The sequence below is a fragment of the Gobio gobio genome, assembly GCF_949357685.1.
Source record: "Gobio gobio genome assembly, chromosome: 19".
NCBI lineage: Eukaryota > Metazoa > Chordata > Actinopteri > Cypriniformes > Gobionidae > Gobio > Gobio gobio.
Window position 1 is genome coordinate 43002966 of NC_137112.1, and position 9964 is coordinate 43012929.

A 9964-nucleotide genomic window follows, 5' to 3' on the forward strand; every position below is an offset into this window, starting at 1 on the left:
TATCAAGACCAGAACAAGGGGAAACACCCCGAGATTGGATGTTTAGAAATAGTTGTGGATATTGGACCGAATTGTATTTATCAAATTTGAAAGGGTGGACTCAGGGAAAAATACAATTTGAAAATTTCCCTGAAGATGGTTATTTTAAGCCAGGGGATATGGATTGTGCAGATTCGATGATTAATGGGGAATGGGGAAATCCAGAATGGAATTATAAGTACATGAAAGAGGCATACAATAAATGGAAAGAAATGAAAAATACTGGGATAAGGGTCCAGAGAGGCCAAACTCAAAAAAGAAAAACCAGTCTGATGAGTCTCGATTTCTGTTGAGACATTCAGATGGTAGAGTCAGAATTTGGCGTAAACAGAATGAGAACGTGGATCCATCATGCCTTGTTACCACTGTGCAGGCTTGTGGTGGTGGTGTAATGGTGTGGGGGATGTTTTCTTGGCACACTTAGTGCCAATTGGGCATCGTTTAAATGCCACGGCCTACCTGAGCATTGTTTCTGACCATGTCCATCCCTTTATGATCACCATGTACCCATCCTCTGATGGATACTTCCAGCAGGATAATGCACCATGTCCCAAAGCTCTAATCATTTCAAATTGGTTTCTTGAACATGACAATGAGTTCACTGTACTAAAATGGCCCCCACAGTCACCAGATCGAAAGTATAATGACTTTTTTCAGGTTGGGATGTCTGTAACACTGTCTTAATTACATTAAGCCATGTTAAGCGTTTTCTTATAACATTTTTTTTAAAATATTTTATTTATAGTTTTCATTTTTTACAAAAACGCAAAAACAAAATGAAACCACGAAATAAGACAACAAAAACCCTCTCTCCACAAGGCAAGATATTAAATAATCATAAAAATAGAAATAAACAGTAATAAGCATATATTTACATCTAGTCTGTCTACATTTGTTGTTTGTACATTTTAATTTAATTGTAACTAATTACTTTTATTTAAAATTGATTAATTTTTTTTAAAGTATAAGAAAAAATGAGAATCGTGTAAGAGAATCGTGATCTCAATTCCCATGGAGAAAAATCGTGATTCACATTTTAGCAAGAATCGTGCAGCCCTAATACACGATACGCACAATTGACAGGTCCAGATTTTAAAGTAATAGGCTACTACTCAGAACTTTGGGGGAGGACGTGACAGACAGAGACAGATATAATTGAAGGGTGTCCTTCTCTGAGAACAGAAAATGATAAAATGACTGGTAAAGGTACCGCAGATAATCCTAATAAGCTGCTTTGGGAAGAGGAAGAGCATTTAGAGACTTTTTATGAGGAGTTACAAAAAATGTTAGAAAAACGGGTGGTTTGAACGGTAAGTAAAATTAATCAAACTTACTTAAACATTAATGATTGATTCCATGAATTCAACAGCAGCATGCACAATATTACGTAGTACCTACGGAGTAACGTTAGCCTACTGCATTAAAAATGCGGACAAATAATCAAAAGGAAGAAAATGAATTAGTACAACGTGGTCACGATTTATCTGTAATTCTAACAGAAGAGAACGAATTCTTCATTCATGGCCACGGTATCATCTCTCTTTTCCTATCTTTATATGAATATGTATTTATATAAACACGATTCATCTATTTATGATCTTCTTATAGACACACGTGTTCACGCACTACTAAACACGTTACGTTAAGCTTCGTCGATTTGATTAAACTAAGGGATCGAATTATTACAACAGACCCACGATTTAATTAAAATGATGTAACAAATTATTAAAACGAGTTCAAATATTCTTTACATAGCTTTGTTTAATGTGAGGACTGAACCGATGTAATTTGTCTAAGTGATTAATGTGAAGAAGCCATCTATAACTTAATTAAGGAAGGGTTTTACAATCTCAAAGCGAAGAAATAACAACTTTGTTTTTATAAAAAGGATTTTGTCAAATAATTGTCAATTGTCATTTTAAATTTTAAAATCTTACTTATTACTTACAAAGCACTAAATGGTTTAGCTCCCCAATACTTGAGCGAGCTCTTAACATATTATACTCCATCACGTCTACTGCGGTCTCAAAACTCTGGCCAGTTGATCATACCGAGAATATCCAAATCAACTGCAGGCGGTCGATCGTTTTCCTATTTAGCACCTAAACTCTGGAACAGTCTTCCTAACATTGTTCGGGAAGCAGACACACTCTGTCAGTTTAAATCTAGACTAAAAACACATCTCTTTACTGTGGCATACACATAAATACTTTTTCAATTAAATGATTGTTAGGCTGCATTAACTAGGTCAGCCGGAACCGGGAACACTTCCCATAACACCTGATGTACTCGTTACATCATCAGAAGAATGGCATCTACGCTAATGATAGTCTCTCTGTTTTATCCCGAGGTTTACTGCAGTCAGCCAGATCCGGGCCGTATCCAGATCAGATGGTGGACCTGCGCCCAGAGAAGACCAACACAGGACCCTGAAGTGTCTGGGAGACCGTGATTAGACTCCCCCTGCAACTGCCTCATCGACACGGCATCTCAATGAACCCGTCTCCGGCGTGTTGACTCAGATTGTTCGAATATTACAATTAAATAATACTTAAATCGATATGTCATCCTCAATAAACCCGTCTCCGGCGTGTTGACTCAGATTGTTCGAATATTACAATTAAATAATACTTAAATCGATATGTCATCCTCAATAAACCCATCTCCAGCGTGTTGCCTCCGATCATTCGAATATTGCACTTTAATAATTATTTAATCAACATCATCCTCAATAAACCCGTCTCCAGCATGTTGCCCCCGGTCCCTCGAATATTCTGATCTATTATGACCTCCGAGCTGTAAAACTGCCAGAATAATAATAATAATACGCTGTTTGTTAATTGGCCAGAGGAGAACTGGCACCCCGACTGAGCCTGGTTTCTCCCAAGGTTTATTTTTCTCCATTAGGTCACCTAATGGGGTTTTGGTTTCCTTGCCACTGTTGCCTCTGGCTTGGCGTGCTCAGTTGGGGACACTAAATTTTTCAACTAAACATCGAAATACATCTAAATAATAAACTAAATTAACCATTTAAACTAAATTACTGATCAAATTATTGATCTAAAGCCCACACTGTCACTGTATGACACTTGAAATTTTTCCAGAATGGCTATACAGCTGAATAAAATTATGCTGCATTATTTTCCTGTTTAACACTGTAAAGCTGCTTTGAAACAATCTACATTGTTAAAAGCGCTATATAAATAAAGTTGACTTGACTTGACTTGACTGGAGGAAAAAGAAAAATGATGGTGCAAGTCTGCGTTGTGACTTGCGCGCATCCACACATCGTGATATTGACGCTTGCTGAAATGATCTGTCGTGCAGCCATACACAGTGGTCTTCATGTACTTCGATTTACATTGTCAAATGCCTTTGCATGTTACAGTGAAAATGCTGGTCCAGGTCAAGTACAGGGAACAACAAAAGTATGTGAAGCTGGATTGTATTGATGGACGGTTTGACTTTTTGCAACTTCATCTAAAAGGTTTGTTTTATTTCACTTGATTAAAACGATTACAATATGATAAATATGTATCTTCCTAGCTCTCATGTTGTTGACTGATTTCTTTACATGCCTTAAGCTATACTATTTTATAGAAGGGGGTACATTGCACAACATTTTCTTAAAATTAGCCATATTTAAATTCTGCTTGCATCTGAATGATGCATGTATTCAACTCAGTCTTTTGTTGTGAAAGCAAGACATTCAGTTTTATCTTCACATCTTTTTCAGTCATCGAGAGATTTTGCTTGCCACCAGATGCAAAAGTTATATACAAGGATGCAACAGGGACAGAAGTCGATGAAGAAATATTCAGCGACCTCGTTGGACAAGGCAATTTGGTGCTGACTGTTTTCTCAAACGATGGTGAGTTTTATTGAATTTGAAAAGAGGGAGTATCAAGCAAACTGAATAAATATGATAAATTAGCTATTTCATGTTTCCACCCACTCACTCATTTCAGACCCACCCACTTTTTAAGACCAATGATATTGGACCCACTCAAATTTACCATCTCTAATTCAGCACGGCTGTTTACCTAGCACTAACCTAATAAACACTTTATTATTAAACACACGTTAGATGCTTTATTTCCACATTTTGAACTTTTTCCTTATTTTTATTGAAAATAAAATGCCTTTCCGATCTGATATGTGATGGGAAAAGAGAGTAGAGGAAAAGGCGGATTTGAACCTCGGGGCGATTTGCATTAACTTTCTGTCTTACCCCTACACTATTAGCGCTGAAAATAATTTGGTGACTTTTGTTATTTTGTCTGGCCCAACCAGACGTTTAGTAAGCAAGGCGAGCAATGTACACTTAATGTACATTAGGGGTGTAATGGTACACAAAACTGACGGTTCGGTATGTACCTCGGTTTTGAATCCATGGTTCGGTACGGGTTCAGTACAGCAGTTTAACAAAATTGCTTTTTATTTATATTTATTAAACAGTGGTTTACTGAAAAACTGTGTCTGTCCTTAAATTAATAGAATTTTTTCTTTATTGAAGATATTGCTGTAAACTATATAGGGAGCCCTTACTTACACATTTCTATTAAAGTTTAACAATGGAGCCCAAACTATTAGCCTAAATTCAGTAACAGTTGCAATTTATTTTTAGATATAATAATCAACACTCAAATAACATATTGTATGCAAACATGTAAACTTCAAACGAGGCAGTTTTTGCAATAACTTCTAAATATAATTATAAAATGTATAATTTAAAATGTATAAAACATATCGTTGTTGAAGTATAATCATTACAGTGTCTGTTATTTTCATGACTGATTTATTTAAACATACATTAAATAATCAAGACATCAGTAACAGGTTAAGTACAATATAATAAATATATAGGCTAATACAGTACATATATTTAGTGAAAGAGTTGATTTCTCTAGTGAATAACTTCAGTGGACACTGAATGACTGCCTGAGGTAAATGCAATGCTACATGACATTTAGTTTACAACAGTTAGTGATGTCTTTCTGCTGTTGAAACACTGATTGAGCGCTTACATCACATATGATACGTGACAGTAAGTTGTAATTTATCCTTCATTCATGTTTATTCTTTAGGAAGAGATGATCAATCGCGTTCACAGATGAGTGCGTTCGCGCACACGCGAGTGTCACACGACCGCTTGAACTGACGTGCCTATACAGTCAGTGATCAGTCACGCCACATTAAAGAGCGTCAAAACGGCATTTATCGTTTGAACTTCGGGATAAAATGGACTGAATACTTAATACGTTTGTGTGGGAAATAGGATTGAAGTATTCCACGCTTAAAACAAGCCGATTGTTAACTGTTAAAGATTGCATTCGTGCACCGTACCGAAAGCCCTGCACCGAAACGGTTCGAAGCGAATACGTGTACCGTTACACCCCAATTGTACATGTAATCTACTCCTGTAAATAGTACAGTAATTTTAACTACTCCAGGACCCACCCACATTTTTCTTGCTTCCGTTGCCATGCATGTTTCTGATCCTTGTGCTAGTCATCAAAATATTTTAATGTTTTCTCATTCTTTAGAATTTTCGGACTCGTCTCTTTTGTCTGAGACGTCTGACTCAAGCAGCAGCTCAAGTGCGTCAACTGTAATCTTAGATGAGGTTCCTAACAAGAGACAAAGAACTGAGGATACATCTGCACTGTATGCTAAACAGGTTTGAACAAAGCTTGATTTTTGTGAGTCTCTTAAGCGTGCCATGAGGTTCTGGGTCTAATACACCTCATTATTCTAATTAAATTGTCAGAGATTGTGTATTGAGAGCAGTAGGCTATTTGTGTGCATTTTCTTTTGTGATTTATAGAATCACTAGTGATAGATTGAATCGTTTGAACACTATGCAGTGAGCATATAGCGCCAAAAGAACACAGTTGCCTTCCACCACTGATAACAGTGGCAATGAGCACACATTCACATTCCAGCGCCAGATCGCCTCTTTTTTAACACAAACGAACAAAGTGCTAATCAACTGGAAATGTTTCTTTTAGGTACATCCTGCTGCTGTTTCAAAAAGTGGTGGAGACAATATTGACCCTGGAAAAAAGTGCTGGGGACATGTCCGACCAGCACCTGAAACCTATGTATGTTTCCCAGAACTGCCCTCTGTTACAGTGAATACAGCTGAACATGTGGTCTCATGATGTGCATTCATCTTCATAGTTCTGACTGCACACGCATTAAATGGCTTCCTGTGGTTTAATGTGTTACTTCCTAATTCACCTATTGTGTGGGTCTTGTTTCTTTTCTTACACTCGCTGTAATGGAGTTGTTCATCTTCATTGCTTTTCAGCTTCTTATGGAGGTTCAGTCTTACAGTAAGTGATCTCTCATTTAATGTTGATTAAACACTGCATGTCCACATTTGTAGAGAAATTTTTTTTGGTTTAAAATATTTCAGCATGTGTGATCAGTAAGTTTGTGTTTAGTAGAACACAGCAAACACATGCACCTACAACCGTAAAGAAGTTTATAAACTTATAGCATATAAACACCTTATTTGGAACATATGTTCATATGAAAGTTATTCTGGGAGCTACTGTATCACTCTAAAAAAAAAAAAGGTTCTATTTTGCACCAAAAATGGTTCTTGGCTCGTAATCATAGGGGAACCTTTTTTAGTGCTATATAGCACCAATTTTGGTGCTTCAGTGGTTCTTCAGCGGTTCTTCAGAGGTTCTTCAGCGGTTCTTCAGAGGTTCTTCACCGGTTCTTTGACTAAGGTGCTATATAGCACCTCTGAAGAACCGCTGAAGAACCACTGAAGCACCAAAATTGGTGCTATATAGCACTAAAAAAGGTTCCCCTATGATTACGAGCCTTTTTTTTTAGAGTGTAGGCTGATGAAAGCTATCAGGGAAATGCATTTTTTGAAGTGCATGAGAAAGAGACTTTTTTTGTGATAATCTGATAATCAAGTTTTTTCACATTGTTTATATGTCTATGTGGTGTTTTTAATATGCTTTATGCCAAATCATGTGCAAATTCATCAGTCAACGCCATTGCTGAGTATTTTCTCAAGAGTCCTTACAACAACTGCAGTGAACTAAAGACAAGGTTTGAAACCGACCCGGTTTCCTACTGTCACAAACATGTAATGAATCCTGTCAACGTGCAGGGCTAGGCTTTTCTTTTCTATCATGCTCCGTTGATAGAATCAACGGAGCATGTATTTGAACAGTGAGCACAAAATGACCTTTAAGAAGTAGTGAATAGTAGTGTACATTTAGCAATATATTGTGTGAATTATGTATATGATGCATGTCATAATGAACTCTTTCTCCGCTGACGTTCTATGATGTTCAAATCATTTCTAAGGATGCTGATTGTTAGAAGGCAGCGGTCTGACTCTGAGATGGTGAACCGGACCATGGTTGTGTAACATTACCAACGCATTATTAGCCATTTAATAAAATAGTCAAGCCAATGGCTAATCTTATCAACTGATAGGGTACATGGAGGCTAAAGGCGCACCGAGGTAAATGGTGCCTTTTTATTTGTTTCTAAACCAATAGATGGCTCAAAAATGTGGGGCAGCACTTTCCAAATCCGCTTTTCAAGATGCACAATTCTGATCTTTGACGTGATCGCGGGTAGCAGCGCAAAATTGATTATGTGCTAACTTGCAACATTTATTAATTTATTTTGAGACAAAGGTTTTCTCAATGATTTTCAGCTTTTTTCAAGGTAATTAAAGCAACAGTTTTTCAATAATGGAAGAATATGTCGAAGTAAAAGGCGCCTCTTCTGTTGGGGCTAAAGGCACAATGATATACATGATAAATAGCTGGATGACCATTTGTTCACATGATCAGATTCAGATATATTAGGCTGGGTGTCCACTAGGGATGTTAACGATTAATCGTCGATCGATTGTGACGTCACCCATAGGATTCTGAAAAGCAGTTTTGAAGCGTAAAGTAGGGTCGAGCTGGCCATTGCCATCTTGGCAGTGCGTCACATCCGATAACAGAAAATGGACAAAGAGGCGGGACGTGGGTAGAGCTGAGGTGACATGATGACTAACAGACAGCAGACAAACGGCAATCCACCTGTCACTCAAAGTGGCCACGCCCTTTATTATGCAGAACTTTATAGCAAGGAACACACCAAACCGATGCCGACCAACTAGTAGCGACGAAAGCAGACTGCAGAGTTGGCTCACGTCGGCAGTGTCTGGGTCCAAACAAAGTTGACATCCGACGGCCACGTAGCACGTCTGCGCCTGCTTAAGAGTAAATAGCTTTCTGTACCAGCTGCTGGCAGTAGTCTGTTTTCGTTATTCAAAGCGGGAAACCGGAAGAGCTACCCTGTATACCCTATAAAAACAAAGCACCTCATAATCTCGCTCACCACAGACGGTCACTTCTGTTTTGTTTTTTTCTTGTGCACTGGTTAGCTAGCAGAACAGCCAATCAGAACACACAGAGAAAACTTGTTGGCCAACGCACGAAAACTGCCCGATGGCTGACCGTTGGCTTGATGTGTTCCAGGCTTAAGGCTTTATATGATGTAAACAAATGAGTTATAAAAAAATTCACCCCCCTCACAGGTGTCATGAAGGGCAAAGTTAGCCGTACAGACCAAAACCACAATTTGTACCAGGCTGTAAACATGTTTTTTTCTGCTGTAAATTTGGGCATTTTAACATGGGGCTCAATGAGATTCTGCTCCATTCTGGAGTCTGTCTCTAGTGGCCAGTCGATGAATTACAGCTTAAGTCACTTCAGTATTGGCTTCAAGAGAAACTGGGGGAGGTTACCGCTTGACTATAAGCCACACACATTGCAGTATTTAGGCTAACGATTAATTGATCTTTAATTTAAACAACGATCAATCATGAGAATTTGTGTAAATTGACATCCCTAATGTCCACCTTAAAGATAAATCACCATGTTAATAATGAAATCATCATATTTAAAAAATATGATATTAATCATTTGTAATAAAATATAATTAATTGTTACTACTTTAAATTAAATTATTATGGAATATCCTTCAATGCTTTCAGAATCTTTAGGGTATATTTATTGAACATGAAGATTGGATCAGTTGTGTTCCTTTTTTTTTTTTTTTAAACTTGATGCAGCCCAGCCTGACCAAGGGTCTACCTCCAGCGGACCCAGGTAAATTGAGTTTGAGACCCCTGTCTTAGGGTGTGCTTTTAGCCTTGTTGTACCCTGTGTGTCAGACGTTGTAGAGAGCGATAAATAAAATGCATTACCATTCTGATACATTGTCTTGTAGATGACTGAATTTTCTGAAGTTTCTGGTTCAAACATACAGGTGCTGGTCATATAATAAGAATATCATCAAAAAGTTTATTTATATCACTAATTCCATTCAAAAAGTGAAACTTGTATATTATATTCATTCATTATACACATACTGATATATTTAAAATGTTTATTTATTTTAATTTTGAAGATTATAACTGACAACTAAGGAAAATTCCAAATTCAGTATCTTAGAAAATTAGAATATTGTGAAAAGGTTCAATATTGACGACACCTGGTGCCACACTCTAATCAGCTAATTAACTCAAAACACCTGAAAAGGCCTTTAAATGGTCTCTCAGTCTAGTTCTGTAGGCAACACAATCATGGGAAAGACTGCTGACTTGACGGTTGTCCAAAAGATGACCATTGACACCTTGCACAAGGAGGGCAGGACACAAAAGGTCATTGCAAAAGAGGCTGGCTGTTCACAGAGCTCCTGTGTCCAAGCACATTAATAGAGAGGCGAAGGGAATGAAAAGATATGGTAGAAAAAAGTGTACAAGCAATAGGGATAACCGCACCCTGGAGAGGATTGTGAAACAAAACCCATTCAAAAATGTGGGGGAGATTCACAAAGAGTGGACTGCAGCTGGAGTCAGTGCTTCGAGAACCACTACGCACAGACG